This window comes from Dermacentor silvarum, chromosome 11, assembly GCF_013339745.2.
Source record: "Dermacentor silvarum isolate Dsil-2018 chromosome 11, BIME_Dsil_1.4, whole genome shotgun sequence".
Taxonomy (NCBI): Eukaryota; Metazoa; Arthropoda; class Arachnida; order Ixodida; family Ixodidae; genus Dermacentor; species Dermacentor silvarum.
Window position 1 is genome coordinate 27,150,840 of NC_051164.1, and position 24,066 is coordinate 27,174,905.

At 49.3% G+C, this 24,066-nt stretch overlaps 1 long non-coding RNA gene across 1 annotated transcript; it reads left to right on the forward strand.

Annotated features, from left to right (window-relative positions):
* The first annotated feature begins 924 nt into the window (after positions 1–924).
* LOC125941625 (uncharacterized) lies at positions 925–24,066 on the forward strand. Its single transcript, XR_007464495.1, has 2 exons — positions 925–1,013; positions 23,956–24,066. It is a non-coding gene; the product is annotated as an uncharacterized LOC125941625 (long non-coding RNA).

Sequence of the window (24,066 nt, forward strand, 5' to 3'; positions counted from 1 at the left end):
TTCTCCGTCGCAGGCTTTCACTTGCCCATACAGCATACGGCACGCGACGACGATTTTATCGCCATTGGACTTTATACGATCCTCACGGCGACGGCGATGGCATAAATACGCCTGGAGTGTCCGTACAATTGATATCGCTATAAAATGAATTACCGGCGTTCTATACGGTTTCGTTACTCGCCTACTCCAGGAGCGGCTATAGAAGTACGGCTATTTGAGATTATGCACAAAGGAAGTTTCTCAAGAATTTAAATACAAGGATGTCTAATTACACAATATTGGCTAAAGCTGCTTGAAATAGGTGGTTCCCTCGATAGATACGTGTTTGGGAAGATGGTTCCAGTGAAAGGTTCCGGGTCATTTAGCCTGACGTGATGCAAGGCCAATCCTATAAAGGTGATACATTCGAGGTCATGTATACTGTGGTTGGGATATGGCCTTGTGACCAAAGTTTCATGATCATATAGCATGTGAAAAAGAAGGCAAACACGAGATCTTGCGACAATTTTGCTGTAGAAAAATAGAGAACAAACACGTAATGGTGACGTATGGACATCTATGATACATTAAATACGTGGTTCAACTATTGACTTAACAAGTATACCATAGAGCCCAAATTGCCCATCAACTCAGAAGAGTTTCTGGAGTAAAGCGAGACTCGACATCTGGGGAGAGATCTGTTAGTTACGAGAGTTAAGGAATTTTAATGCATGAAAAGGTCTTGCAGTGCTGTGAACTTTCAATAGACGTTTTCCATCAAGTGAGGCAACTTCTCTGAACTCGCTACCGCAAATGACCTAGCGGCTGCTTTCCCATATCAATGGACGTGTAGAACTAATGTGAAAAACTATAAAGTTGTCCCTTTTTGCTAACTCTACAATGTTATTATTTTCCAGCTCTCACAGCCGATGGCAGTAACACCAGACCATATAGCGATTTCTGGACGAAAGACTGCCCTTTGGGTAGAGTGAATTGTGCTGGTGAACATGAAAAGCGTAGTATTTGTGTCTGCTGTAAGTGTGCTAATTTAACCCTCTAAAGTGAAAAATTTTCTTATATATCTCTGCAATACCATCAAAATTGTAAGGACTTAAACACATTCCTTAGCAATGTGGTCTTGAAAGTCTGGCTCCTTCTTCTTCAAGTGTTCCTTTAATTTTTGTGTAACATTTAACAGTACAGCGTTTCCTGCACTGGATGAATATTTTAAAAAAGAAACCTATAATTGAGGTAAAATTCATACTTCAACTCTTCACAACATTATAGAAACAGATAAATAACGATTCCTGTTTTGTATTTCTGTTGGAGTTATACATGGTTGTTTTAGGCTAAAATTATACGGATCCTATGCTTTCTCAGAATTGGTTTCAGCGACGTTTTCATTGGGGTATCCCTGCTGAAATCGCCTCTGCACCTCGTCACCGCATACTCGAGCATTGCTATACAAACCCTGACTAGCCGCGCCTCCGTTATGTGACACTTCTAAGACTTTAGGTGATGTCGAATGCGATTTGTTGGAGTGTCCTGGACTTGCTACAGAACGCACCTTTTGTTTGACACACTCCAGCGTGTAGGCTCTCCAAATTCTGGTGTGAGCGCATGGTGTTTCCTCGTCAGGCCCGGACATATAGGAAGAATGTCTTGCGACTACTACAGTTTTTAAGTCATGTATACTTGGCCAATGGTTGGTAATGATTGAGAGATTCATTTTAGGGCGTTATATCGGGAGTTGGCGACCGGGTGCGGCATATGGTGCGCGCAAAAATGACCGGTTGCGGTCTTGTGTCCTATTTGGCTTCGCTGTGAGCGCCATCTTGTTCAGCCGCGTTCGGCTCCCTTTCCGAACATTCACAAACGTTTCGTAAAGGAGGCACTTGGGCGGAGCAGTTAGTGGCACGGCTAAGAAGGCTAGATCCGCCTGCAGCCTACAATGCCCTCCTCCTGCTCTTGGTGCTTCCGAGAAAATCTGTGCTTGTTTAGCAACTGTTTGCAACCAGTACAAACCTGGGTCGTGCTAACGTCAACCTGCTCCGTTGTGATTGAATTTCGGTCGCCTTGCGTAAAATTCACGAAACCGTAGGCGCGAACCTGGACGAGGCCCCGCGACTTCTTGAAAAGCGCAGTCAGACGCTCTCCTCGTTTGCAGGACTTTCTTTTTGATTGTGTTTAAGACAATAACAGTGCCTGCTGTGGGAGCTTTTCTTTAATTAACCAAGTGACGAGCAGTGCGCAGACAAGGAGGTTACGGTGGGGACGAGTTACTATAGCGAAAGCAGGTTACTGGGGCAACAGAGACTTCAAGCGCTGGTGAAATGATAGAGCGTCCACGACATATTGTCAAATGGTAGAGTTAATGGTACAGTTATACGCGACATATTGTCGCGTATAACTTTTAGTACACGCTGAGTGAGTATCCAGGCGTTTGCACTTTACGAAGCGTAAGCGTCGACGCGCGATGCCGAGACGAACCTCGTTCTCCTCTTCCTCAGTCCCCTTGTTTTCTACACCATGTGTGGCAGTGTTATAGGCAATGGTTACGTAAGGGAGTATCTCGTCCCACGTCTTGCGCTGTACGACTACGCACAGGGTCGACCACATCTAAGGTGAACACCTCATTAGTATTCAAGACATCACAGAAGCTGATGTTCAGTACATAATTCGAAAAATCATTATTGTGTTTATCGACACCATGATTACACATCGTATAACGAACATTTCACTCGTGAAGTAGAATAAACGCTGTAGTTTTACCGACTTGAATACTAATGAGGTGTTGACCTTAGATGTGGTCGACCCTGTACATGGACAGCATGTCAGTCATCGATTTGTTCAGTCGTTCGGTCAAGCCGTTTGTCTACGGATGATAGGCAGCTGTCCTTCGATGGGTCGTGTAACTGAGTTTAGAAACGTCCTCAATGAGATGTGTTGTAAAGGCTTTCCCTCGGTCTGCGAATACGTGCGATGGGGCACCATGCCGTAGGGCGATGCGCTGTGTGAAAAGCTGGGCATCCCCAAAAGCTGTGTCTCGAGGTAGCGCTTTTGTCTCAGCATACCGCGTTAAATAGTCAGTGGCGACGATTATCCACCTGTTGCCAGAAGATGACAGTGGAAACGGGCCCAGTAGATCCATGCCTACCTTGTCGAAAGGTTTGCCAGGTGGGTCAATCGGATTCAGCGATCCGGCAGGCTTCATAGCCGGTGACTTTCGGCGCTGGCATTCACAGCAGGCTTGGACGTACCGCTTAATGCACTGGGCAAGTTTCGGTCAGTAGTAGGATTTGCGCACTCTAGCAAGCGTTCGCGTTAAATCCAAATGGCCAGACGGAGCCTTGTCGTGACAGGCGATTAAAACTTCGGCACGGAGGTCTTCTGGATCGACCAAAAGGTAGGTCATGTCGTTTGCAGCGGAGTTCTTCTTGTACAAGACGCCATGTCGTAAAGAAAACGACGACAATGCTCGAGCGATATGCCAGGGTATTGATGGGTTTCTTCCATCTAGATGTTCGAAGATAGGTCGTAGTGTGTCGTCTGCACGCTGCAGTGTGGACAAATCAGTAACGCTTACGGCCCAAAGGACCAATGGCTCTATCGACACTACCGTCCAATGTCTAGGTCGGTAGTGTCGATAGGGGTGCGCGAGAGTCCGTCAGCGTATTCGTGTATGGGGCCCGACTTGTGCACGACGGTCACGTCGCACTCCTGCAAACGTAGACTTCATCGTGCCAGTCCTCCAGAAGGGTCCCGCAGGTTTGCAAGCCAGCATAACGAGTGATGGTCGGTTACACCTTTAAATGCGCTGCCGTAGAGGTAAGGTCGAAATTTGGCGAGCGCCCATACGACGGCAAGGCACTCTTTCTCCGTGGTGGTGTAGTTGGTCTCTGCACGCGATAGTGTGCGACTTGCCTAGGCAATCACTCTTTCAATGCCTTCCTGCCGTTGTACAAGCACGACAGCAATACCAACGCTCGATTAAAGCAGTTTCTTGCCCTGAGGTATCGACAAACGATACATCGTTCCTCGTGAGGCGAGTCAGCGGCTCCGCCATCTTCGAAAAGTTTTCGATGAAATGCCGGTAGTATGTGCAGAGGCCCAGGAAGCGTCGGACACCTTTCTTGTCGGTCGGTGTTGGAAACGAAACGCGGCTACAGCGGCAGTTCTCGCAAGATCCGGGCTAACGCCTTCCGCGCTGATCATGTGTCCCAGAAAGATCAGCTCCTTGTAGCCGAAATGACACTTCTGAGGCTTAAGAGAGAGGTTAGCCGATCGGATGACTTCGAGAACATGCCGCAGCCGCTTCACGTGGTCGTAAAATGTAGCCGAAAAAAACCAGGTCGAAAAAAAACCAGGAAAAAAGCTTTGCCCCTTCAGACGAGCGAGCACGGTGTCCATCATTCGCTGGAAAGTCGCTGGTGCCGCACAGAGGCAGAAAGGAAGTACTCTGAATTCGTAAAGGCCATCTGGAGTGACGGAAGCAATTTTTTCGTGGTCTCGTTCATCTACCTCAATTTGCCTGTACTCGCTCTTTAGATCGAGAGACGAGAAATACTTAGATCACCGCAACCTGTCTAAAGAGTCATCCATACGTGATAGCGGGTACACGTCCTTCTTGGTAACATCGTTGAGGCGTTGTTATCAACACACAAACGAAGCCTTCCGTCTTTTTTCTCCACAAAAACGACCGGGGAGGACCACGGGCTGTGCGAAGGCTGAATGACACCATCATCTAACATCCCCTTGACTTGGTCTTGAATTGCCTCACGTTCTTTCGGCGAGACACGATAGGGATGTTGTTTGATGGGGCGTGCGTCGTCGGATGTCGTTATTCGGTGTTTCGTGATTGGCGTTTGGCCCACCTTAGTAGACGGAGCGAAGCACGTGCGGATGTCGTTCAAGAGTTCCTGCAGTGCGCTCTTTTGGTCGTCCATAAGCACGGAGTTTACATCGATGCCTCCGAGCGAACCGTCGCCTGTTCCCACTTTAGAAGCAAAGCACTCGACGATGTTAGTTGATGGTTCGGCGTAGGCGATGGCAGTCCCACGAAAAATGTGCCGATGCTCAAAGGTAAAGTTGGTAACGAGGACCGCTGTCTGGCTATCGCGAAGTTCCACAAGGCTTCATGCAACACAACTACCTTGGGTCAGCAACATAGAAATGTTGCCTTCTACATTGACTTCACCGTCTTGTAGCTTGTCGGACTTGACCGGAACCATCATACTCGCACGCGGTTTTATCGTGACGGTGTCGTCCGAAACGCAAATTGCGGATCTGCGCCCAATGGCGTCGGTCTGTGCTGTTGCCCTTTTTGTCAAGAAACTGATGCAGCGCTCGCGGAGGTCAATAATGGCGCCATATTCCGGGAGAAAGTCCATCTCAATAATTAAATCGCGGGAACACTCGCTTAGAACCAGACAAGTGGCGTGAAAAGCAGCACCACGAATTTACACTGTGGCCTTGCATATGTCAAGCGGTGTGGCGACGTGGCCCCCTGTCGTACGAACTGGTGGCCAATTCCAGGGCACCGTAACTTTTTTCAAAACGCTCGCCAGTTCGCCACTAATTAGCCCTTTAAGGACGAGACATATAAATAGCGAGAAAAAATTATTATTTTATATCTAAATGTGCAAAACACATCAAGAATAGGCATAATTAACAAAAAGGAAAAATATTTTGTACAAATTCTTTCAGCAATAGGGGGAAAACCCCAGGCGGGAAATTGGAAGTGGGCTTCACCCCAAGGCACCTAAGGCTTTGTTTTCAATTTGTACAAACACCTCTCATCATATGTGAACCATAGGTGTACATTTCATTTGCTTTACATCACATGTGTGACGCCACTGCAGCTAGATACCTTGCTTCGGCTTTTCTCCTCTGACCTCGTTTTCAAAAGACAGTGAGTCGCGTGCCAAACTTCTTCCTCAACCAGTGTTCCTGCTCTAAACCGATATATGATGCTTGCTGCCTGTCATTCGGTGTTGGCAGAAGATATTTAGCCAGGAACTTCGTACTTAATGCTGAAACTAGGTGAGATGATTTTTTTTCTGGTATGTTGCCCGTAGGCAACACTCGTCAATAAAGGGCTAAGAATAGAGTAATCATCGCTGGTATCTACAAGTGCGCTCATTTTTCTGCCGTCATCAACACAGGTATGTCCAGTGAAATCTTATTAGGGGGAACTGGTTCTGGCGTCATAGTGTTTTCGTTGTTCTGCGGTAGGGACATACGAGGTCTTCAGCACGTCAAGTATCAGCGGCCTCGACTCGGAAGCTCGCAGACATCAGTTTACCCGGCATGGACTTGGTGATCGCCCATCCGTCGTTCAGGGAAATATCGTCGCGGTGAGGGTGAGCGTGACTACCTCTGCGATGTGCCCGGCCTGCGCTGGTCAAGGAATTTTGCGATGTCGGGAGGCCGCTGGCCGAACCTGGCTCGAGACGAATGGACAGAAAAACTCCGCAGTCCGAGTCGTCAGTAGGGGCACTCCCGATACGCATGACCAGCTTCACTGCAGTGGTAGCACAAAGGTCTTCGATCGGGTGCTCGCCATACCTCTGATTTCCTCGCGGGAGTTCGGCGGTCGTCGAAGCGGCTTGCGCCGATTGCAACGCGACTGGCGACGCAACATAAGTAGGTGCGAACGCTTGGGGAGGGGGGTCTTAGCAATGTTTCTACGTAAGTCTTGCGCCGGGACTCACTTGGTAGAGGCGGTGCTTCACTGCAGGAGAGAGATGTCTCCAGTGCCTGCTGTACTTTGTTGCGTACGAAGCTAGCGAGGGAGCTGACTGGAGGTGACGACGTACCGTGGCGCTTCTGGAGCTCGTCGCGAACCACTGAGCAAATCAACTCAAAAAGCAAGGCGACGTCGCACCCGAAGCCTACTGGCGTATCCAGAGTGCAGGCGGCATTTACATGTCGGTCGTGCATGTTGAACCGTTGTAGAAGCGTCTTCAGCAGCGCGGTGGCTTCGGTGAGAAACTCCGCAACAGTCTTAGACGGATTCCGAACTAGACCGCCAAAGAGCGGTTCCTTTACGCCTCTCATGAGATGACGCACCTTCTTCCGACATGCTCGTATCGGCACGCTGAAAGATACGCGTCATGTCCTCCACGTACATCGTGACGCTATCGTTGGGCTTGTGAACGCGTGAGTGAAGGGCTCGTTCCGCTTTTTCCCGGCGAACGGGGCTGAAGCAAGTCTCCAGTAGCTTTCGCTGAACTCAGGCCATGATGACAGCGCACTGTCGCGGTTCATAAACCACGTGAGAGCGCCATCCTGGAGGCTGAAGTAGACGTTCCTGTGTTTGGTTTTGTCGTCCCACTCGTTAAACGCAGCTACGCGCTCGAACTCCGCCAGCCAATCTTCCACGTCTTCAAATGTGTCGCCATGAAAAGCCGTGGACACTCGGGGGTTCAACAGCGTCAGGATAAGTCGGTGTCACCCTTTCCGTAGTGTTCGCAGTGGTCGCGATCATCACTTTTTCCTGGAGGTTTCCAAATTCTGGGGCGAGGCCTCGGATTCGCCGGCTTGTACGGTGAACTGGAGTCAGCTCTAATTGTGGGGAGGTGTTCTTGCTGCCCAGTGGGGTCTCCCGCCTAAGTTGGGTGTACCCAACAAGCTCCACCAAAACTGTCGCGTATACCTTGTTGTAGTACACGGTGAGTGAGTATCCAGGCGTTTGCACTTCACGAAGCGTAAGCGTCGCCGCGCGATGCCGAGACGAACCTCGTTCTCCTCTTCCTCAGTCCCCTTGCTGTGCCACACCATGTGGCAATATGTCCCGGATACTTACGCTACATATGCCAGTCTACGAATTGTAGCTAGTGGGTATACAATGCATATCGACTGGGAACTACTTCTCATGGACGGCACAGATTCCCGATAAGCACCGTCAAACTTGTAGTAAAAAGAAGTCGCAGTTTCACCCGAAAGGCGAAGCATCGAGTGCGATAGCAAATTAGTGGACAGTTATACCAAGTAAGGGTAGCAGTCGTACCGGCCGTATAAAGTAAACATAGGCATACTGACTAAATTAGCAAGCATGATGCCACGCGCGCACAAGAAAACATGAACGCATCTCACTCGATGACCGCGGGAACTCGCTGTCAAAATGCTGGAGTAAGCGCGCAGTAGCAGGGAGCGAATTTACCTTCGAGCTGCCGCTCGCATAAACGCGAAATAAGGTGAGAAAACACAGCGCAGGGCGGACCCAATTCCTGCCGCAGATGGCTTTCAAGGTACAGCAGCCCGGAGTCGACCGCGCCCCCTCCCCTCTCAACCTCACCTCCGGAGCGTTGCACGTGTGGAAAGACGGCACGCTTCCTCCCCGCTCCTTTCTCTTGCGTGCGCTAGATTGAGCCGCGATCGCGTGGTCACCCTTGCATGCTTTCACTGGCATACGGCGCTGTGCGAGGATTTTATCGCCCTTGGACTTTATAGGGAACCTCAAGGGGACGGCGACGGCAGGAATAAGCCTGCAGTGTCCATTTAATTGCTATCGCGATACAATGCGCAGTTGTTCCACTTACGTATTCAAGAAAACGCTCTTTTATGCACTGAAGCACGAAAATACTCGGAACATCAACGCGTTTCGTGAAACCCTTTGAAAATGTATATCTCGAAATTTGCGTGGTTCTCAAAATTCGTTCTCAGCGGTATGATACGCCTTGCCAACTTACGCGCTACAACTCGTAAGTTTATTTACGGCGTTTATTTACGTTACTTTCTTTTACGTGATCCACAAAATGCTTCTTAAAGCTATGTATAGGGAATATCAGTCCCAGGTTTAGTTCTTCCACCAAAGTGGGCAAACAAAGTGTGCGCTTCGTATAATGCGCCCCTGGAAGGAACGAGAAAGATTACATAATAATTTACTTTATTTATAAATAAAATCATCCTAACCTGCATAATAGATACTTTCGGTGCACATCGCGACAACACATGTCCCAAATCTCCCCAAATTAGAAATCACCGCCACTGTTGGCAGCAAAATAAACAAGTGTTCAGCAAGCTCCGTTTAGCCCCCCAATAGCCTGCATAGCTAAAAATTTACTTTCGCATCACCTGTAAAATTGCCCCTTTGAGGAATAGGTTTGTTGCATTGTCTACTTCTAGAACTTTGGGTAAACACGCGTAAAACCTTTCTCAGCGCGTCTAGCAGCAATGACCCCTTTATTTTAACATGGCTTAACTTTACAACGGTCAGCCTAAAAAAAACCCGACAGAACCAAGCTCGTGACAAATTTCAAGTTAATTCAATTAGCATTGAGGCGCCGCAGCGGCACACCCTATTGCCAGCGCTTAAATGTGCCATGCATGAGATGCCAACCTGGGATGCCAGCTGATCTCGCGCACTATGTGTATGAAATCTACTTCATTTCTTGCTTCTAAATTAGGGCTTACCCCTTTTCCTGTTGCTACGCTTCCTGCAGAAGGCATTAATTACTCGGAGCCTATTCCTTGCCGCAAATTCTACCAACATCTCTCCTCTAGTGTTCATAGAATCGATGCCGTAGTTGCCAATTGCTTGTTCACCAGCCTGCGTTTTCCCCACATTTAAGCATTATGGCGTTTTACGTGCCAAAACCATGATCTGATTATGAGGCACGCCGTAGTTGGGGACTCCGCAAATTTGGACCACCTGGAGTTCTTTAACGTGCACCTAAATCTAAGTACACGGGTGTTTTTGCATTTCGCTCCCATCGAAATGCGGCCGCCGTGGCCAGGATTTAATCCCACCACCTCGTGCTCAGCAACACAACACCATAGCCACTGAGCGACCACGGTGGGTTCCCACTTTTGCATTGAAGCCGCCCATGTATCCACTCATTCTGACCATCCACTCATTGTAAGTGGATGGTCGGGCATAGGCTTGTACTACCTTCATTTTGTACCTCCTATTCAGCCTTATTCCGACGACTGCTACCCTCTCAGTAATGCTGTTGAATTCGTCAGTGCTGCCCGCTATGTTCCTATGAATTAAAAATCCTAACTCGCATTCTCTCTTATTTGTGAGCGTTGTATAAGCCTCAGCAGTTCGTCTAACCTCACTAAGGCCAATAATGTCGCAGCAAATGCCGGATAATTCCTCAAAAATCCCTGCTAATGTAGCCTCTCTTGAGAGCGTCCGCATGTTGAACGTTGCAAGGTTCACTTTCCAGTGGCGGCCTGTCCGGACCCAGAGATTCTTAGCAACCTCTGCCGCGTCGCAGGTGAGACCGCCGCCTTAGGCAGGTGCTACGTAGCCGCTGCCCATAGGTTAATTGCAGGGGTCATGATGGAGGTAGTGGCCAAATACTGCACCAGGAAGGCCAATTCCTGTTCTGGGGAGGGAGTGCATTTGTTGAAGCTGAGTGGGCCTCCGTAATTTGGTTGTACCTGGACAAGTACAGCCCCACAGCTCCCGGCAATTTCTTTTGTCGGTATCAGGCGCCACTACAAGCTTGAGAATGTAGTGGACTGGAGGAGGATTTGAACCTACGACCTTTCAAATTAGAGGCCCGTCGCTCTACCTCTGCTCCACGCCACCACTTCACAGCTGCGGAATAGATTAGGATTTTCAATTCTTTAGTGAGTTTTGTCAAACTTAAAGAACAAGGACTCTATGGAAAAACTCACCACAGGAACATTACATATGAGGACATAAACTATTTAATGTCTAGCAAGATTGAAAAACGCCCATCCTGGCACTTCCAACTTATGCCTGAGGCAACACACTGGGAAAAAATTTGCCGTGGTTGAACGCAGTTAAACCAAGTTTGTCGAGCGATAGCACGGTTTTGCTTGCTTTGGGAAGCAAGCAGCAATGGGAAGCATTGGGAAGCAAGCAGACGCTGCTTGGCACCGTCACCAACTACCGAATCTACAATTGCACCAGAAGACAACATACAGGTGTGCCAGCAACATATGTTGTGCCAGCAGCAGTGAGCCAATTGACCGTGATGCAGCGTCTCGCTTCCACGCGAACTAATCGTCGAAAGCACATCGCGTTGAAGATGAGGCCCACGCTACCGCGCACTTTGTCCACATCTCAGATCGCTTTCAAGATATTGGCACCCACACGGCGTATGCAGCAGCCGCCGCCCAGGTAGCACACAGTCTTCAAAACGTCGTATTAATGGATTCAACGTCTAAAACAGATTTTTGACCAAAATCAACGCTTTAAGAACGTGGCAGGCATGACAGCTTAAAAACGAGGGGTGAATACGTTTAGAAAGCGTTTTCATAAGACTAGCCGTATCTGTTCAATTACGTAGCGTACCGGGTTTTCGACGGTGATGTTTTTGGCGGGAGAATTCGTCATTTATCGAGCGGCATTCGTGGTGTCAGTTGCTGCTGTGTTCGTATTGCATTAACATTAGTTCGGCTAGGAAAACGAAGCCTTTTGTTGTGTTGACCTCTCGTCAGAAGCGACGAAGGATAGCGAATGAAGTTGACACCGCAACGGGAAGTGTTTTACACCACGAAGAAATGCAGCGCGAGTGCAGTAATATTGAAGCCGCTCTTCGTCATACGGACAACGTCTCCACATTGACCTCAGAGCAGCGCTGCCATTCAGCATATCGCGCTGGTGTTAGTGCTGATCCTTACAGCGCATCCACATCAATAGTTTTCGCTTTTTCATAAACTTTATCATTACCCAATCCTTTTTGACAGTATCTTTCAGGGCCTTGCAGTCATTTTTTCTTTACCGCGATCACCAGTGCAAAGTTAAACGACCGATATGTCGCTCTCATCGCTTTGCAAATTTATTCATACCACGCCCTATCGTCGAATGGAACCACTTGTCATCGTACGTCGCTAGTGAAGGGAACGCAGCAAAATTCGAAGAGCTGCTACACACTGACCGCACTGCCTGACCTAATTGATTTCTTTACTTTTTCTCGCGTTTTGTTTTCCGAGTTTCTCACAAACTGATATGTAGTTTACCGACGACGTTAAAATTCGTCTCCTGTACCATTTTGTAAGAATTATTTATGCGCTGTATTTATTAGGCTTTGTTCATATTGCTACACGCGTGAGGTATTTGACTGTTTGACCGAGGCGCGCGGGCGCCATCACTCGAGAAAAGAAGAGGAAGAACGAGCTGGGCTCGCGCTGTGAACCTAACCGGTCAGCGCTGCAACCGCTGTTGTAAATACATCCTGTAAATAGTTGCCCGTCTTACGGACTCGTTGTTCGCGTAACATCGTGGTGGAGGTGCGGGGCACGTGACCAACTCGGTGGCAGCGGAAGCAGATCGGCAGACCGCTTGTCTGGTTTCGCACCAATGAGGTTGAGATATCCAGCTGGGACACTTTCAAAGAGCGGCTTCGCGACCTCTTTGGCAACCCGTCAGGTCGCCAACAGGCTGCGCGAAAGGAGCTTGCTACCCGTGTCCAGTCGTCGACAGAATCATATGTCGCCTACATACAGGAAGTGCTCGCGCTTTGCCGGAAAGCCGACGAGCACATGACCGAGGTTGACAAGGGGGGCCATATCCTAAAAGGCATCGCGGACGACGCCTTCAACTTGCTCGTCTATAACGACGTCTCTACTGTCGACGCCATCGTCAAAGAATGCCGCCGCTTCGAGGTAGCCAAAAGCCGCCGCGTCGTCCCACAGTTTTCCCTGCTCCCAAACACCCCTGCCACGTCCTCTTGCTCCGCTCTTCCTGCCACACGACCTTTTCAAGAGAACGTCACTCGCATCGTTCGCCGTGAGATTGAAGCGGCGAGTCCGGCCCCCCTTCATCCACGACCCCTCGACGGTACCTTTGACCCAGCGGCCCCTACTATTTCCGTCATACAAGCAGTTGTGCGGCAAGAAATTGCCAACCTTGGCATCCCTACCGCCTGCTCTGTCTCCCGACCTGATTCGGCATCCATTCCCATGGCCACGTCCTTCAACGACCAGTATTTCGCTCCCCGACCACGCAATCCTGCTGAATGGCGTACCCCCGACGACAAACCGATCTGCTTCCGCTGCCACCGAGTTGGTCACGTACCCCGCACCTCCACCACGATGTTACGCGAACAACGAGTCAGTAAGACGGGCAACTATTTACAGGATGTATTTACAACAGCGGTTGCAGCGCTGACCGGTTAGGTTCACAGCGCGAGCCTAGCTCGTTCTTCCTCTTCTTTTCTCGAGTGATGGCGCCCGCACGCCTCGGTCAAACAGTCAAATACCACACGCGTGTAGCATAATCCACAGATGTTGCCGATTTTCTTTTACGCGACGTGATTTTATTACATGGAGCTCCGCGACAACTTCTCACAGACCGTGGCCGGACATTCCTGTCAAAAGTTATCGCGGACATCCTGCAGTCCTGTGCCACGAGGCACAAGCTATCCACGTCATACCATCCGCAAACCAATGGCCTCACGGAGCGTCTTAATCGCACTCTCACAGACATGCTCGCGAAGTATGTCTCTTCAGACCACACAGACTGGGACCTCACTCTGCCGTTTGTCACCTTTGCCTATAATTCCTCGCGCCACGACACAGCCGGCTATTCCCCATTTTTCCTCCTGTTCGGCCGAGAACCAGCACTGCCCCTCGACACAACTCGCCCTGTTGACGCGGCACCCACCAGTGAATATGCACTTGATGCCGTCGCCCGCGCTGCTCACGCAAGGGAAATTGCCCGTGACCGCCTTTTGAACTCCCAAGAGAGTCAAAGGCGTTTGTACGACCAGCGACACCGAGACGTGCACTTCCCGCCTGGTTCTTTGGTGCTTCTATGGTCTCCGTCGCGTCAGGTCGGCCTGTCAGAAAAACTGCTGTCGCGTTACACAGGCCCCTACCGAGTGCTTCGTGCCGTGACTCCCGTCACATACGAGATCGCCCCTGACGCTCCATCTGCTTCCCAGTTCAGCGATATCGTGCACGTTACACGACTGAAGCAGTATCACCCTCCCAGTGATGACATTTAGACGCTCCGGGACGTCGCTTCTGCCGCCGGGGGATTATGCTACACGCGTGTGGTATTTGACTGTTTGACCGAGGCGCGCGGGCGCCATCACTCGAGAAAAGAAGAGGAAGAACGAGCTGGGCTCGCGCTGTGAACCTAACCGGTCAGCGCTGCAACCGCTGTTGTAAATACATCCTGTAAATAGTTGCCCGTCTTACTGACTCGTTGTTCGCGTAACAATATTACGCATAAATAAAAGTATCGAGTTTATGAGCGAACATCACTTTCGTTGCCACCGGAGGAATACATCGGTACAGGCAGGCAGGCAAAGAACTTTATTATATCCGGAGGCGGCGCTCGACCCCAGTTAGGGGGTGACACCGGTGGGCCACTCCCACGACGGGACGGGGAGGTTAAACTCCACGGCCATGTCGCCGGCCCTCTGGATGGCCCTAAGCTGGTCTCTTTTGTCTTGGCTAGTGAGAAGATAGTTCCAGTCCGCCTCCGTAGAGGGAGACTCGTTGCTCTCGCGCAACGAAGGGCATTGCCACAGCATGTGCTGTAAGGTACATTTGGGGTGGCCACAGCGCGGGCACCCCGGCTCTATGCCATCCATGTATTTAGAACATTTTAGAGGCGATGCATACGCCTCCGTCTGTAACAGACGTAGAGTGATAGACTGAGCTCTGTTTAAGTGTGGGTGCGGGAGTGGGTACTTCCGCCGCTCCAACTGGTAATGTTTGCAGATTTCATTAAAGGTTAACAACGGATCTCTGAAGTACCTAGTAACGTCCTCAGCCTCCGAGTGGTTCTCCCCGGCGTGGAATGTGAGACCTCACGCCCGGGAATGAGCCAACTCGTTGGCATTAAGGATGGTTCCGTGTACGTGCCGGCCAACGTGTGCCGGGAACCAGATGATTTGCTTTTTGTCTGACCAAATGAAGGCCCGTGCGGTTGCGCGCGAATCAGTGTAAATGGCGGTGCGGTCGGTGGCAGCGAGAGCTAGTGCCACAGCGACCTGCTCGGCACCATCAGCGTTTGAATTTGATAAAGTCATACACGACAAGCCTTTGAATGTTGTTACTACCGAGACAAGGTGGTCCGTATATCCGTACTGCGCTGCGTCTACGAAGGCCACGTTATCCTCCATGGCGGCTGCGGTACTTAGTAGGTACATCGGTACAGCCGATGCCGCCACTTTCGTTGCCGCCGGAGGAATACATCGGTACAGCCGTTACTAGGAACGGTGCTCTGCAGAATATTTTGTAGCGAATGATACTGTGAGCGAAAAAAAAATGTGCAGCAACCATCGTCGGTGATTGTCAGTACAAGCGAATAGCCCGAACGAGCGAGCAAACGAAAGCACGAGAGAGATCCGAGGGAAATATAGTTAGCGAAAGCAAACGAACTAACGTTTTCCTTGCAAATCAACACTCCGACGACCGACCGCCGACATCTGATCAAGCATAAAAACAGCCGGACACAGAAATATATGCGCTTAATATTGCTGGAAGTCAAACGGTAAGGGCTCGCCACGCTTGGGCGCATATCGTGGTGTGATCCCACCTGCTCAGAAGCGCCGATCGTCTCTTAAAACGCTGCAACACATGCGGCAGTGACAGCGTCCAAAATATAGGGGGGAAGGGGTGCGGTAATGAAAGGCCTGCGAGAGGCACCGTGGCAACTTCCGGCTCAACGTTCCAGGTTGAGACAGAGTGGCATCGAACAAACGAGCCAGCGCGCCAAAAAGAACAACGGAAGAGAGGGCGGCATCTGGGGCGACGAGATTCGCAGTGGATAAATAGAAACGCGCAACGCACACGACACGCACGATGCGCATGCCAAGCCCGCACACCGTGCGCTTCAACAATCCAGGACCTCCGAGATTTGCACGCGCAAGAAATCTCGGAGGCTACTAACACCCGATGAACACCAACGAACCCTTAATCAAGGTGGTGATATCATCGTCACATTGGTCACAGGACCGCGGTGTACATGTCCAAGCTTGTGGCCGCGGCTGCCGGCTCCCGCGTGAAACCGGCCTGTGCATAGTTCCGTAATGGCGCTTGGTTTGGGCGGTCGTCTGTTTCTGTCTGTTTTCGGTTGTGCTGTCCTTTGTCATTGTGATGAGTGAAAGAAAACGATGACGACGAAGTGCGCGCGGGTTCTTTCACGATTCGACCACGCATGTGAGTGATCTCGCCAAATCAGCGATGGCCCAGTGGTATTGGGCCACGTATGGCGAGCACGTGGCGAAATGCTTCATGGCAAGACACGCGGCTAGTAAGCGGGAGACGGAAGACAGCAGACTGACGTGTCGGATGCCGACAATCAAGGCTCCAAGGAACGCGGCCGTCCATGGAGCTGCCGCCCGACCATTGCCCTTCGTCAAGGCGTTCGTCAGCGCGAGTACTGCCGCTCGGAGCGTGGCTTGGCCTGCTGTGCTACCACTTGCCGCGAGCATTGCGGATCGCGGGCAAGGAGTCTCCTTGGTCAGCTGTTAGGCGGAGCACCGTTCGTGGCCTAGCTAATGGCCACATTTGCGCCGAGCACTGCGGCTCGCGCGCAAACTGTCCGCTGGGCAGGCTGACCATTCCTCCAACGTGCACTGCGGCTCGGATGCAGGCTGACCGATGTGCGCCAGTGAGCGGTCGTCTCCAGTTCGGTCGTCTCCGGTTCAGTCCGGTTCGATCGCTCCGTATCGTCTCCAACATCGAGGCGTGTCCGACGTCATCACGTCATCGCCCCTCACTTCGGCAAGCTCTCGTTTCATGTACACCGTACCGTGAGCTCTCTTGACTATTTCTTTCTCGGACTCCTATCAACCATAGCTGATCTAGCCTTGTATGTATGTCGTGTCATGTGGCGTAAGGTTCTGTGTGGTTGTAGTTTGATTTTATAGTTTCGGTAAATGTAGTTTGATTTTAGTTTTCATAAAGGTAGCTTGTATTTTCCCATCACGAGTTCGACTGCTTTTCTTGCGTCCTTTTCCTCATCGCGCGGCACTACAAACAAGTGTGGCCAATGTCCTCGTGATTTTCTTTAGAGTCTCGCAAGTATTGCAGTGTTGTGCTGTCTTATTCGACACTGCGTGTGCAGTGATTTGTTTGTATGGTTTTAATTTGTTGAACAGCTTAGTTTTGCATTAAATAGCGCTGAGTGGAGGGCACTAATTTGCTCTTCAACCTTTTCACTGATGTTGTATTTAAAGCGTTAAGCTCAGTATGAGGATGAAGGTCAGAAGAAATGTTGCTTTTGTGTGCCTGGCATCGGGATCTTCCGTCAGGAGTGAAACAATCAAGTTTGGCAGGAGCCGAAGAAAGGCGGGAATTGCTGTGTCTGCGCACTTTGCCTATATCCTCTAGACAGCTGTGATCGCAGAATTTCAGTTTCCCGTGTCGTAAGAATGTTGCAGACAAGAGAACTGACATACAGGCTTTTTGTTAATGATTCATTACGGTAGGTGAAGTGCCCGTCCTATTCCCTTGCCTTGTGCTACAGCACACCCATAGAATATTGCATACCGCACCGTGCTGTTATCGCTTGCGATTCAGGTTCTCTCGATTCTGTTTTGGCCCGTTTTATCTTACGTTATTGGTATTTCATGGTCTTTAGAGGAACTTCAATTGTTTCCAATGTGAGACAGGAACATTCGATTTTCTTTGGCACCTCGGCATGGTTGCGATATATTGCGCTGCTTATTGTAGCTTTCTTCTTATAGTTTTTCTAGTTCGCGAATGGATATCGCATATGCGCTGCATAACTCGCTAGTGGATACTGTATATGTGAATCGTGAATCCCCTTGCGTAAAATATCCTGTTACTCCAGGTAGTCACGAATATTTGCAGTTTGTGACTGGTGTCGGACTCTACGCTGCGCGGCCTTCATGGCACTTAGTCGGCCTTCTGTCGAGTTCGTGCGTGTGCCAGTGTACGCACGGTGCTTGAGAAATGCTCGTGCGGTTCTTTCGATGTGTGCGCTCTTTGTGCACTTCGCCCAACAGGGCATGCCGCGGATCTTGGTCCTTGTGCAGCAAACTTTCCTAGCGTACATCAGCCAGAGCAGAGGAGCCTCTATTTAGGCATGTCAGCGCACTAAGTAAGTTGAAGCGAAGTAAGTTGAAGTACATAGCATTCGGTGCTTAGAGTCCATGTGATGGGTTATTTACACCGCCAGTTTAACCGTGGTAGTGCGGAATGAATTCGTGCATGATTAGTTGCATAAATTGGTCTCTGCGGGGAGGTCCAAGTACAAAATACGATTACAGGGCAACAGTGTACCAAAAACCGCTGAAGTATCAGACGAATGCATGGTAACTGAATGTGGTGTGTTTAATGGTAGTGAGCAGTTGACAGGTGAACTAAAACATGGTAATCCTTTAAGTGCATGGCGGCTTTAATTATTCTTGCTCCCTGGCGATGTGCCAACTGATCGTTCTCATTCAGTCCACTGGCATCAACACAGCGGCCACTGGTGAAAGTGCGGGAGAACACATGAACATACATTGGGACATCTTCCCTCATCTGCTTTAAAGGGCGTTCTCCAAATCGCTTAAGAAATGCAAGCAATCACACTGCTACCACAGGAAGGGAGAGTGAACGCAATTTAATATCGTATTACATAAGCTGTCGCTAATTTCACTTGATATGCTTGGTACATTTATGTAGAATCTACATAAGTGATTTCATTGAGCAGACTCTTCAAAACAATTCCTGCAGTAATTTTTATAGTTCCCCTCATTATGTTTGTTTTTATGATCCGGATACAGTGTTCTAGTTGCATATTTTGTGTACATATCACTTTCATAAGTCACAATAAATTTAGCATGTCTTTAACATAGTAGCTTACTTGTGCTGTTATACGTTTCATTACAAGCTGCAAAAATTTGAAAGAATGTGTAGGCCTCCCCACTTATCTAGCAAGCACACCAAGAGAGAAGTCTTCAGTGCTACACCTCAGTGCTACCTCTGATGCTACCAAGTGAAGAGCAAATGCATATACAGGGTGTCCCAGCTAACTTTAGCCAGAGTTTTAAAATATGTTGATGCATTCTAACGCGACGAAACCCACGTTGCTTACTATTGTATGGCGTGAGTCACTATTTTTTGTGTCCTGCTTAATTGCATAATTAGTTAAGATTAATAACCAACTTCTGAAGCAACGAAGTTAGCAAAGAAGAGCGGTTTGCAAAACCGTGTCACGTGGTATTTTTTTATTTCGCAAGCATCTGTAGTAAGAGGAAAAAAACTAATACTTTAAATAGACAGTTAGAAACTCTTTAATAGGACGGTTTGTAGACCGCTCTACAACTTATTAGTTTGAATTTTCGTTGCTTGAGGAGTTGGTTATTTAATATCAGCTAATTATGCAATTGATCCGAATACAAAAGATAGTGTGATTTACTGCAAACAATAGTCCGCAACATGCATTTGGTCGCATCGTCTTAGTGTGCAGCGGCGTATTTTTAACTCTGGCTAAATAAAGTTAGCTGGGACGCCCTGTATATGCCAGCGTAAGTATGTGGGCAAGTCTTTCGGCTGAAGCCACTGCATTTGCATTGAAAACATTTCATCTACCAGCGCAGTGCAGGATACGTGTCCACTAGAACAAAATGGAGCACCAGTGCAAATATCTAGGCGTACTTGTCCAGGGCAGCAAGTGTGTCAGCATTAAAAACATTTCAAGTACAAGCATGTACGACAGTTCCATTGCAAGAGGGACTGAATAATGTTAAGTGGTGCGCTCCCAAGCTGTTCATCAATGGAATTCTGCTTGGACTGTGTGCCAAATACTTTTGGATGTGAAAGTTGGGATTGTATCAGCCATCGTCTTCTTCCTCGGCAGCCTTTTATATATGGCGCGCTCCGGCACGTGTGTCTCGTGCCACGTGCTGCGAGCTGCGAGGTTAGAAAAAAAGGGAGGAAAATAAAATCTTCTTCTGCTCCTGCCATCGGTCCGAACGGTTCACAGATCTTCCGCTCGCTGACACACATTGTTATAGTGGACCTAACCTCGGTCGCTATATCGTGGTGACCCGGACGTGATCGTACGGCGAGCACCACGTCATGAATGATGCCACCAACGAGAGACCAACGATCAGCGCAGAGGGCCTCGCCACGTTGGAGATTCACCTGCCGTCCTTTGGGCCACAAAATCCTGCAACCTGATTTACTCAGGTGGAGGCCATCTTCGACCTTCGGCACATTACCCCGCAGCGCGCGTGGTTTCTCCATACTGTCTCGGTACTCTCTACAGACAGAGGTGGTTGAGGAGTTTCAAGAGTTGTGAACTCAACCCATGACACCACACCCTATTACCACTTCAAATCGACGATGCAGGATCGCAAGTACTTGTCTGCGCACAGGTGGCTTCAGCAGATTCTCAACGAACAGGAGCTCGTCGACCGTCTGAACTTCTACGTCGTATGCGGCGGCTTCTTAGTTACTGTAGACTGTACGGAAACAGCCCGCTGCTGTGTGAACTGTTCCTTCAGCGCCTGCCGCAGAATCGTGTGGTCGCCTTGGCTGCCACACAAGAAGACATGTCCCTCGACAATCGTGCCGAGCTGGCCGACCGCATCGCTAACAACTCAGCAAGAGGTGCTGTAGCAACAACGAACTTTCCGCTTTAGCACCTCGAAGATGGTCAGTCTCGCCTTGAGTAAAAGGCCTGAGAATCGTTCGGACCGATGGCAGAAGCAGAAGAAGCTATCTTGTTCTTCCTGTTTTTTAACCTAAACGTAGACCGCAAGTAACAAACTGCATGTAGAATATCAAGTATGTTAATCGCAGTAAAGTTCACGTATATGGCAGATGACTACAGCAATATAGCTGCAACTACGGAGTCAACCTATATATCCGGTGCGATTGCAGCACATTTTCCCCACGCAATACCCGAGTGCTATTTGCAAGTTATGTCAGGCAATTAGAGCGTTACTGCAGTCGGAGGCTCTTGCGTCGAAGTGGGCCGCCGCTCTGCGCAGCTCCAACCTCAAGACACAAGAGTGGGCAGTCCAGCGGGCCCGGCAGGCGGCGATGAGGCAAGGCCTTGAAGTCCCCTCATTGAACACCTGAGCCCGGGTCATTAAACTTCGCCGGATTTGAATAAAGGTGTGTCCATCCATCCATCCAACCTACAGGCGCGGATCCAGGGGGGATGTCCGGATGTCCTGACCCCCTCCCCCCCCTCAGATTTCTTCATCGCCCCCTCGCTGACAGAGGGATGGCCCTGTCGCAAAAAAAAAAAAAATATGGCCACCAGCATTCTTCAAAATTATTTTTCGCGAGTACCAATGGTATCAGCCATGTAGCAAGCTAGCTCGCTCACGAGCTTATTTGTATTCCGTAGGGGTGTGGTGTCGCGAAGTTGCCGTAGTTATTTTTTCTCATGAACACATTGGACCTCCTGGCGCCGGCCGTGCCTTACTCGTCCCACCGGTGGCGTCGAATGAACGAGGGGACGTCCCTTTTGCCGAGCACGCAGATGTCCGCGCGAGCGCCTTCGCGCCTGATCAACTCTGTTCCCCATTGAGGTGTCGTTGGTTGCCTCATTGGCTGTCATCGGTTCCGCGACCAACCTGCTTAATGAAAGAGATCTGTCGCTGAAGTGTTCACATGTAAATAATAACAGCTAACAGCTAAAATGAGAACTACGCATAGGCAACTTTTTTAACTGTAGCACTCAGTGTGATCACTGGTTTTGGCACGTAAAACCCCAGAAAGAAGAAGTGTGATCACAGTTACACGTTGACAATACCCAGTACGAGCACAGTACCGTTCGTACGCTACAAGTTTTTCATTGTAACTTCGCAGTTTTATTGTCGTGCATTAAGCATAGGAGGCTCAAAGCCGCCGGATCCGTTTATTATCTGAGTGGCCGTTCTCGCGGAGCGTGGCGAAGCCTCGAGCAGCGGCTGCGAAGTGGAGGAGCGTGACGTCGGCGGCCAACGCCAGCGCGCTGGCGTTGGCCGTTAACCACGCGTGGTTAGAGAAACGGGAGCAGATGCGCGCCTTGTGTAAAAGGATGACGTCGCGTGGGAAACAAAACATGTAGACCCTGGCTCGAGCTCTCGGCTACTAGGCCACATCGTTCTTCTGGCTGGCGTCATGAGTCTTCTTCATACGCGGTGATTCGCATATCGTAAACAACCAGCGTAGTGGTTGCCGCGTTGGAGCTCCAAAGCAAACGAAGGTGTCTCAGCCGAACACAAAGAATCTTCTTAAGGAAAGCAAGGTGTCCCAACAGAACTCCAAAGACGGACCCGTGCTTACGCATTTATAACAAACCTGCGAAAGATCATCCCAAATTTTATTTTAAGAAACAATACAGGCTAGACATACCGGGTGGTCAAAATTAAGCTTTATGGTTTTCTTAAAATTAGGCACTGGGAGGCACGCAAAGAGCACCTGCGCAAATAAGTTATGTGGCCAGGGGGACACAAGGTGAGATGATATTTATCGCTGTCAGCAGCCGAATTACCTAAAATTGAATAATTAGCTATTTATATTGACTGCAGTAAGTTTGTATGTTTGTATTCAAAAGTTAGAGGCAGTCGTGTTTCTACACAGTTTCATTTGGAAGAATTCTTCTAGCATGTCTATGCTCCGAGATATCCAACTCCAAATTTTAATTGTCGTTCGCATGATTACGCATGCAAGAGAGGGAGGATTGGCGCAAAGCTCTTCCATGATGTGACGCGGCTGTTGAGTGCGGCGTTTAGTCTGACAACGCGGCGGAGGCATTGGCAAAGATAATAACTGTCCCCCTTCCCCTCACGGCTGGCGAAAAAAAAAAAATCGAAGAACCCGTAACAGCTGTCGTAACACGCGACCGCGCAGCCTGTAATGCTGGCGACAGCTGCCACGCCGAGATAATGGCGCGAGCGGAGAAGCCGGAGGGCAATGGGCGTGCGTAATGGTGACTACACGACCGGGCATGGTCATTGCCTAGACTATACGCAAATAAAGTGACTGCTTATTTCCAAGTATTGTAAGTTTTATTGAAATCAAAAGCAACAACTACACCATCAACCGCAGAAACCTTTTAGCTATGCTAACGAATATTTCATACATACTGCCGCTTTAAGTTTGGTGTTCTCATGCACAAATCTCATGACAACACTTCACCCATCAGGATGTCAATGAACTAAAAATGTTCAAAATGCCTCCCTTCCACAGCAACGCAAAGCATAAACCACTCCCGCATCGACTCGATAACTCTGCGCAGTACGACAATTGAAATTTGGAGTCGGATATCTCGGAGCACGAACACGCTAGAATAATTCTTCCGATCGATACTGTGTAGAAACACGACTGTCTCTAAGTTTTCAATGCAAACATACCCACTTACTGCAGTCGAAGAAAAAATAATTGTTCAACTTTAGTTAATTCGGCTGCTCACAGCGATAATTATCATCTCACTTTGTGCCCACCTGGCCACATAACTTATTTACACAGGTGGTCTTCGCGTGCCTCCCCGTGCCTAATTTTAAGAAAACCATATAAATCTTAGTTTTGAACACCCTGTATTATCAGGCACAGCCGCCAAGCACATGGCTGTATTGGGTAACGTCCTTTTCCTATAAGCTCGGAGAAACCGATACCTGGCTTCGCTAAAGGGCTTCTTCCTCTTACTGGGGTTTTACGTGCCAAAACCAGTTCTGATTATGAGGCACGCCGTAGTGCAAGGCTCCGGATTAATTTTGACAACCTGGTGTTGTTTAACGTGCACTACAACGCAAGCACAAGGGCGTTTTTGCATTTCGCCTCCATCGAAATGCGGCCGCCGCGGCCGGGATTCGATCCGCGATCTCGTGCTCAGCAGCGCAACACCTGAGCTGACTGAGCCACCACGGCGGGCTACAGGTGTTGCTCTAGCCGTATAAAACGCGGGTATATCGTGAGCAGAAACGATGCATTTCGGTAAATCAGAAAGGCTACTATCATCATCATCATCATTGACAGAAGCTGACCGCCCCACTCAGAAAGAACCTGGATCCGCCCCTGAACCTATATGATGTATTTGGTTGTTGATCGAACTAACGCACAAACTTTGGTTCTTTGTTACAGATCCGCAAAAGTAGGGCACCTTGCCTTCTTAACAAACCTCATTAGGATGAATGCCTTCTTAGGATGTGGTGGGGCAAGTAGATGCCAAGCAAATAAAAGTTTGCCAAACAT